At 36.4% G+C, this 8,806-nt stretch overlaps 1 pseudogene; it reads left to right on the forward strand.

Annotated features, from left to right (window-relative positions):
• Window positions 1-3,661: 3,661 nt before the first annotated feature.
• On the forward strand, window positions 3,662-4,556 carry LOC127961855 (probable ATP-dependent RNA helicase DDX28; annotated as a pseudogene).
• Window positions 4,557-8,806: the final 4,250 nt, after the last annotated feature.

Consider the following 8,806-nt stretch of genomic DNA (forward strand, 5'->3'; position numbering starts at 1 on the left):
AAAAATCCCTGGATGTTCTTCAAAAAACAAAAAAAAACGGTGTCAAATATTTTATTAAATATTGGGGAAAATTATACCTAATTGGGGCAGCTGTGGCCTAATGGTTAGAGAGTTGGATTTGTAACCTGAAGGTCACAGGTTCGAGTCTCGGTCCTGGCAGGTGTTATAGGTGGGAGGGAGTGAATGAACAGCACTCTCTTCCACCCTCAATGCCCAAGGCTGAAGTGCCCTTAAACAAGGCACTGACCCCCCAGTTGCTCCTCAGCCACTGGATCTATGGGTAAAATGCAGAGCACCAGTTCCGAGTATGGGCTACCATACCTGGCAAATATCATGACTTTCACTTACATGGCATAGTTTCCTTCTGAGGTATTTCACCAATCCTCAGTTGTCTGAAGGCAGGAATATCCTGGTATTGTAGCACAACCTGGACACTTTTACTTGCATCGAAATAGGGGCAAACGACAATCTATCTGCAGGAAGAGGGTGTCACTTGTATGTTCCTGTTTAGTTCCTGTTTGTCCTTATTTGGTCCTTTCTGTTCCTGTCCCCATTTAGTTATTTTAGTTCCAGGTGTTTCTCATTATTAGTTATTTGCCCCTCGCTATCTGCCCTGTTTGAGTTCTAGTCCATTCTATTCTTCCTTGTCTGGAATTGTTTATGTCAACACCTGTTACATGTGCTTTCCGGTTTCCCTGGATATTATTAAAGTCAATAAGTCAATAAGTCTCCTTGTTTCTCACTCTGTGATCCTCACAATAACAAACTGTGGTAGACAGCAATGCAATAAATATTCAATACAAATTTCTGAGAAACAACCAATGAGACGGATAGCTCAGGAATACAAAGAAGAATCTGATATATGGACCATAAATATGAGAAAAAACATATTAGACAGGAAATTTGCTTCTGCCTGTCAACTGATAGCCTACTAAGTGAAAACACTCAAGTCAAGTGAAAACCAATTTATTGAAGGAGTCGTGGCTAAAAGAAACCGTTTAGAAGCAAAGAAAAAAAGGTTACACTGACATTTTTGACATGGTGACAAATGCTATTAAACATTCTAAAGTGAATGAACCAACCAACAAAAAACTTAAACTTAAAACTGTAATTAATTTAAATTAAATGTTAACATTTTTAACAACCAATGATCCAGTGACAGGATGGACTAAGCAGTAGGCACAGTCAGTAACTTTCAAAGTGTTTCCCTGTCCTTCAGTATCTATTGCAAGCAAAGACAAAGGCTCCATAGGGAGCAAAAACACGAAAGGCTATGACATAATATTGATTAAAATGACAACCCCCCCCCCCCATCACACACACACACAAAAGACTCATGAACGAACTTGGCTTTCTAATGAGTTAGAAAAGGTTGTTAAGTGGCTTTAACACTCACACCAGGAGTTGTTTATCTCCCTTTGCAGACACAGCTGAATGTCTGTGATTATCTGAATGCAGGTCAGTGGTGACACACCTCTGTGGTTTAAGGCTGGAGTGGAGATAAATGAAGCTGCCAGGGGCACAAAACTAATTTTCATGTAAACTGTTGATTACACATTCCTTGAAATTAATATGCACCTTCAGAAAAAAATGTACAAAGCTGTCATTGGGGCAGTATTCTTTCAAACTTATGCAAATCATTTAGGTGCAATTTTAGGTACAAATGTAAACCTTTTCAAAGGGTACCGAGTGCATATTGTGTAGGTAAACATTAGTACCTTTAACTGGCAGTTGTGTCTGTCTTTGTGTTAGCCCAAATGCCTCAAAAAGAATTTAAATGCACGTCATGTTTTAAATCAAAATATTTAAATACAAAAATCTCATGTCATAATTGCTATATTCAGACCCCTGTATAAAAGTTGATCAGATCATTAAATCAATCTGAAATTTCCATATAATTAATCAATGTCTGAATGAAGAACATTAGTTACACACTTTTGCACCTCTATTTGAATCTTTCACAGCAGCTCATTCATGCTATCATAAAACCACTTTTATGTAAGGTCTAAATAATTTAGGCTTCTGAGCCCATTCAAATCATCAAACATCTTCCTTTGAAATGAAGAATGGAAGTCAAAGCTGTGACACCAGGCATAATTATAGGTATAGCTCTCGTATCTGAGAAAGTCCATGTAGTAAGCTAATTGCACAAAGAGTTAGTTCACCCAAAAATGAAAATTCTGTCATTTATTAGCTACTCACCCTCATGTTGTTCCAAACCTGTAAGACATTCTTTCATCTTTCGAACACAAATATTATTATAAGATATTTTTTATGATTTTTTTTTTAACTGTGTTCCTGTAGCTCAAGTGGTAGAGCATTGCGTTAGCAAGCAAGCAAACAAGCGCAAGGTTGGGGGTTTGATTCCCCGGGAACACACGATAAGTAAAAATTGATAGCCTTAATGCACTGCAAGTCGTTTTGGATAAAAGCGACTGATAAATTTAATTTAATTCCGAGAGCTCTCTGATCCCCCATATAGACAGCAAGGATCCTAACCCGATCAAGCTCCAGAAACGTAGCAAAAAGATCGCTAAAATAATCAGTGGTTCAACCGTAATTTTATGAACACTTTTACAAGTAAAGGTGCTTCACGATAGAACAATTTTTTCCCAAAAGGTTCTTTGTGGCGAAAGTTGGTCAGTAGTCTAAACCAGGATTTGATTGTCCTGTAAGTGTAACAGCAGTAATTACATGGTATTTGGCTCTCTTTGCAGGCATTTGTTATAACATGTACATAAATTGTTTATTTTGTATTTGCCTACATTATGTATTTTAACAGTGTTATTATTAACCAATCATTATTGCCTCATTGTTTTTTTATATAATGCATTTTAAGTCATTTTAAAGGCTATTGATGGCTTAGGTCTGTTTTTATAGCAAAAAAATAAATAATAAAAATATTTCAGTATATTAATACTTCTTTGTAAATTATTATTTGAAGTAACAAAACCATGGTTAATTTGCAGTTACCATGGCTACAAGAACAATGATTTGTGGTGTAATTGTTAAAATCATGGGTAATTTTCGTAAGGGGGCCTGAAAAAAACAACAACACTTTCACAAGAATGTGCCTTAAAGTGATAAACAGGCCTTGTTTTTACCTAAATGATTTATAATTTATTTTAATATATATTAAAAATATATAAGGTGTACATTGTAACTGACACCTAAATGAGCACATTACAATTGTTTTATGACTGCAAGTCTTTCTCCTCAAATGCTATTGAGCTTCAAATTTGCCTTTGAGCCCATGTGAAAAAGTAGCATAATTTACATATGATTTACAGTTTATTTGAGTAAATATCAAACATTAAATTCAATTGTGCATTATAGCTGACACCAAGATGAACAATTACAGTTGTTTTTATGACTGTAAGTCATTCTCTTCAAATGCTACTGACGTTAGAAAGTGTATACCAATATCGCATGTAACTTAAGAGACGGTCCCTAAATTTAAGACTCTCGAACGTCCAACGTCAAGCCAACTTTTTTTTGTTGTAGTTTTCTTTTCTCTGCGCCGGATTGCTGATGTCCTTTACCCGGGCATAGATGTCCATCCATCAATAATGAACTTTCAGCTGCAAACATGAGGCGTGAGCGTGGATGGGAAAATGGCGCATGTTTTTTCTTTTTTTGTCTTTTTTTTTGAGCAACTGGGATGGTGCCCCCTCTGGGAGTTGGTTACCTACGCAGACTGGGTACTCTGCATATAGGGAGCGGCAGTACTGTTCTCAAATATGCCTTCATATTAAACGGGCCATCCGATATTCACCTTCGCGTGTGCTGTGAAGTTTCCTCGTATGTACAGTGCAGTCAGTGAAGCTCGGACGCAGAGTGACAACCGCTGGCTCATAGCCTGTGGTGATTGGTATCCCGAGACGCACACAAAAACGTATAGAGAACATCAAACAGATGCAAAGCAAGAAGTCTGACAAGCTGCCAACAGCCTTGCCTGGAAGACTGTTGATTAAGCACAAGAACCCGCAGCTACACCAGTCTGTCGGCTATACACTTGGGAAACTTGAACAACCGATGCTGACATCCAAGGGATGGAAGAGTAACAAAGCGTTAGGGGATTACTTCTCCATAAACAGCATCCAAAGTGCTCCACCGTCTGTCCTCAAGCAGAAGGACAAGGGTGATGGCAGTGCTTCCATCCCCCAAAAGACATTTAATTGCTTTAATACTTGTCCATAACTGATCAAAACAGTCAGAATATAATTTACCCCACCACAATCCAGATGCAAACCATTCTCAAGATACTAAAAGGATGCAGCATTCTGTGTGCTGCGGAGACAGGAAGTGGAAAAACACTCGCTTACCTTCTTCCCATCTTCCACAGGCTGCAAGATGAGCCCTAGACAGACTAATTCGCAAACATTCGTGATGTGGTCATCGTCCCATCACAGGAACAAGCAAAACAAGTGACATCTGTAGCTCGACCGATCAGCAAACCTTTTGGACTCGTGGTCAAAGTTGCAAGAGGTGGGAGAGGAGTGGGAAACATCAAAGATTCTAGAACTTCACCAGGTCCCGAAGAAAGCCTAAAATGAAGCACAAAGGCGTTTTGGTGTTCTGTAACTCGGCCTCCGCTGTAAACTGGCTGGGCTACTCACTGGAGGAAATGGGTGTTCATCATATGAGGCTCAGATGCCTGCCGCTATGAGAGAGGAACTTTTAGGAACTTTCAAAAAGGGAACGTTGATGTTCTAATATGCACTGACATAGCTCCAAGAGGTTTGGACACACAGAGAGTTGGTCAATTATGACTCCTCTGAGACCCACACAGATTACATCCACCGGGCAGGACGCGTGGGGCGAGCAGGTGGCTCCGAGGGAGGGGAGGTGCTGAGTTTTGTAAAACTCTGCAATCAGAAATGTAGAAACTCAGCCATCAAACAGACTTTAAAGAGATGCAGGAAAATTAATAAATGAATATCTATAAATTAGCCGTATAAAACAATGAAACATTTATTGTTTATTTGTTGTATTTGTTTGCTCTAAAGCTTATGTTCAAATTTTTTACTAGACATCTTAAAGGGATAATTTACCCCAAAACTCTCTGGCATACTCTGTGATATGGTACTACTTTTGAATAAGTAGGCCTAATTACATTATTGAAAATGTTCTATATAGTATGAATGTAATTTGAATTTACATTTGTCATGCTGCCATTGTCACAAATGCAGGGCTTTACTGCCATTCTCACAAGTAGTGTTCACCTTTCGCCCGTTTTATGAATTCCATGAATTTGGACATTCTACATATTTCATATAGTTTGTGATTTGTGCTGCAGCTTTCTAAACCTGTATGATTTTCTTCTGCTGAACACAAGATATTCTTAATTATTATTATCAGAATCTTTTGCCTATATAATGAAAACCAGTCAGATTCAGTGTTGTTTCAGACCCCGCTGACTTTCATTGTTTGCACAAGAACAGTTTGTGATCTGCAGTAGAAAGAAAGTCAAAGGGGTTTGGAATTAAATATTGCTTCACTAAACATTTAAGAACTATTTGCATTTCTGTGTTAGACATCTTAAACACAAATGGAGATGGCTGAATGCTGTTTTGTAATTTGAAAATGTTTGCCATGAACCTCCCCCCGTTATGTGTGGGGTTATAGGCCATACCATTATTTCAGGTTTTTGACACTGAACAATTAATCTTACAGCAAACAGCCTAATTTAAAGAAGGCACAAGTGTTTCTAAGACCAAAACACATTTAAATGGCAAAGCTACAGTTTCCCATTATGCTGGTTGATGTGATGTTATTTCAGTGCTGGTAATAGCTTTTGCTTAATGGGAATGAATGTCATGGAGAGGTCTTAAAGTGAGGCTGTATGCTTCACTACCAACTGTTTATTATTGCCACACTGCAGGGTTGCCATGAGATAAATTGGAACTTTGCAGCAGCGTTATTGAGAAGAGGGTCTTTCATAACATTGATTAGAGAAGACATAAACAGGGAGTTGTCAGCTTATTTAACTGAAAAACCAACCTGGTCAAACAGAACTACTCCCTCATTAAGTACACATGTATATTTTCTTTAAGTCCATTTTGTTAGTTCTAGGCTTTATCTAATGCCTGAAGGACAGACAAACCACTACACCTACCCTGAAATGTATTTGGGCAGTGGCTCTTAATGTTATTGACTTTGTCACTAGAGCACATATTTGGCTTTGAAATACAACAAATACTTTTGGGTGTGCACTTTACATTTGTTTACAGGTATATTCGGTTCACCAGAAATGCAGACAGAGATAATTTTGTTGGATGAAGTGTTTAAAAAAAAAAAAAAAGAAATTATGTTTTGGGTACTGTTCTGCTTTTTTTCACAACTTAGATATTTGGTGTAAAATGTATAGAGAGTAAAGTATTTACAGTTGTTAGTGATCCAAAATATGTTTCAGAGACAAGAAAAAATATATTATTATTATTATTATTTTTCTTTTTTACCACTAAATGCAATCATAAATGATAATCAATTTGGCATGGTTTGAAAATAATCTGACTGAATTTTAACGACTGGACAAAGGTTATGGCATTACAAATAAAATCAATGGTCAGTGAGTGATATGTGATGCAATCATTGATTGATTTAGCAGCTTCTAATTGTGATTTAAACGAAAATAACTGTGGAAAAGGCATGTCTGTTCAAGCTAAAACTGTCTGAATAGGTTCACTTTGTTATCAATGATTTGTCTGAGCATGATTTAGCATCACCAGTTTCTGTTGCAGCTTTCATTCACCTGCAAGTTCTCCAAGTCTAAAACTGTAAGATAAATCTCTTATCATGGTGCACTGCCAGACCTACAGTATAGTGCTGACACTATTTGAATTATAGCATTATTTACAGATATGTTCAAATATATAGAGTAAAAAACGCAGTGTCAGTTTAACACTGAAAGTGTCAAGTAGAACACTACTGAAGATCATATATGGTCTCAATCTATCTACTGTTAAGTGTACACTGTTCGTATTTTTAGTGTTAATATAGAACCTTTCAGTATATAAAAGTGTAAAGTGTTACACTTGCTATTGTTGTTTGAAACACCCCTGGTGTTATTTTAATCCCTTAAGTGTTATTTATAAATATTCTCTTCAGTGCCAATTTTTTTTTTTTTTTTTTTTTTTTTTTTTTTTACAATAGTATGGTGTTAATGTACAAGATTAGACATAAAATCAAGAGTCTTCAAACAGAGGTATACATTTCAACGTTTATTTAACAAACGTGCAAAGTGGCAACTTTAAAGTATATATCTTTAAAGCTGCTCTCCCCAAATATAAATGACACAGACTCACAATTGTGGCCACATCTTCCTTTCTTGAAGGGCTTCCACTCACTCACACTGTCATCAGACACCCAGTTTGCAGTCTTATGAGAGGAGCTTCCTTCAGTTGACACTGCAGAAGTCTGGGCCAATTCTATTGAAAAAGGATTAAAAAAACAAACTTTCAGTAATAAAAAATTTCAGTAATTTAAACTTACATTAGGACTGTATATATTGTAAAATAATTGTGTGTTATTTAATATGATTATGAAATACATTTGTATAATTTAAATGAGTAACGTGATTAATAAGGCATATTAATATGTACATAGTGTACTACATTAGAATAAATTAACACGTTTAATTTATTATTTATAATGTGAAAAGAAAATACAGATAGATTCAGACTTACCTTTCTGCATTTAAACTTAATTTTATTATATCTGGAAATATTAAGGACCCAAAATAGCATGCCATATGAATAGATAAAGACTGGTATCAAGCTAAAGTACCTGTATGCTCTGCAAGTGGGCCCTGAAGGAAATTGAAAGACTGACGGATTTACAGTTTCACGTAATGTAGCTTCAAAAAGAAAACAAAGTCAAACTCCTAATTGAGGTGAAGAATTCATGACAACAGAATGTCAGGTGGCCTGTTTAACCCCTCATCTGAAGAACGCTCCTTTTCACAGTCTAAAGTCTGTGTCATTACACTCTTCAACAAAGTGTTATGTGTTACAAAAACTAAATTATTAGCGTCAAAATCAAATATAAATGTACCATGAGAAACTTTCACGCTCTTCTGTAGGCTACATCTCTGCAACTCACAAACTTAACACCGTAAACCTGGCACAAAACACTCACACAATGTGTTCACCACCAATCATATTTTAAAGTAAAATTACCAACAATAAAAAAAATCTAATTTTATAACGTGAAAAGCAATCCAGCTTACCGTCTCGGTCGCATGAAGATAAAATTTTGTTTTGCCAGGCAGTACTCAATGAAGGGTGGAGTCCAGACATTTCGGTTTGTTTTTATCCCACACTTTCACTATTCACTATAACTATTTGGGAATTAATAACTTTCATTGCTGCAAATATTACACTGATTTTACTGTGTACACATGATATACTCAAAAAAAGAAGAATAATTTACCAGTGTGCACTTTGAATCAGTCATTCCAAAGTTTTGCAAACTGAAAAAATAGTGTCATTATTAGGGTTTACTAACAGCACTGTGTTATCATTTCTGGTGTTATTATACCACATTGTAAGAGCTGCATTGTACTAGAGATGTATTTCACAAATCACAAGGATTAAAGGCATGAATGAATAGCTTTGTGATAGTAGCATCTTATGCAAGCATATTCACCTGACAAGAATCTGATTGGGAAAATAAGCCACCCAGCATATTTCTTGTCATTTCAAAGGCAAGTTCCTAAGCTTTGAGACTCTTGACTTATTCCCGATTAAACGAAGGAGAAGAAAAAAAAGAATCTGTGTTTATATGAGCTCCTGTCCTGGGGCCT

The sequence above is a fragment of the Carassius gibelio genome, chromosome B7 (genome assembly GCF_023724105.1).
Source record: "Carassius gibelio isolate Cgi1373 ecotype wild population from Czech Republic chromosome B7, carGib1.2-hapl.c, whole genome shotgun sequence".
Lineage (NCBI taxonomy): Eukaryota > Metazoa > Chordata > Actinopteri > Cypriniformes > Cyprinidae > Carassius > Carassius gibelio.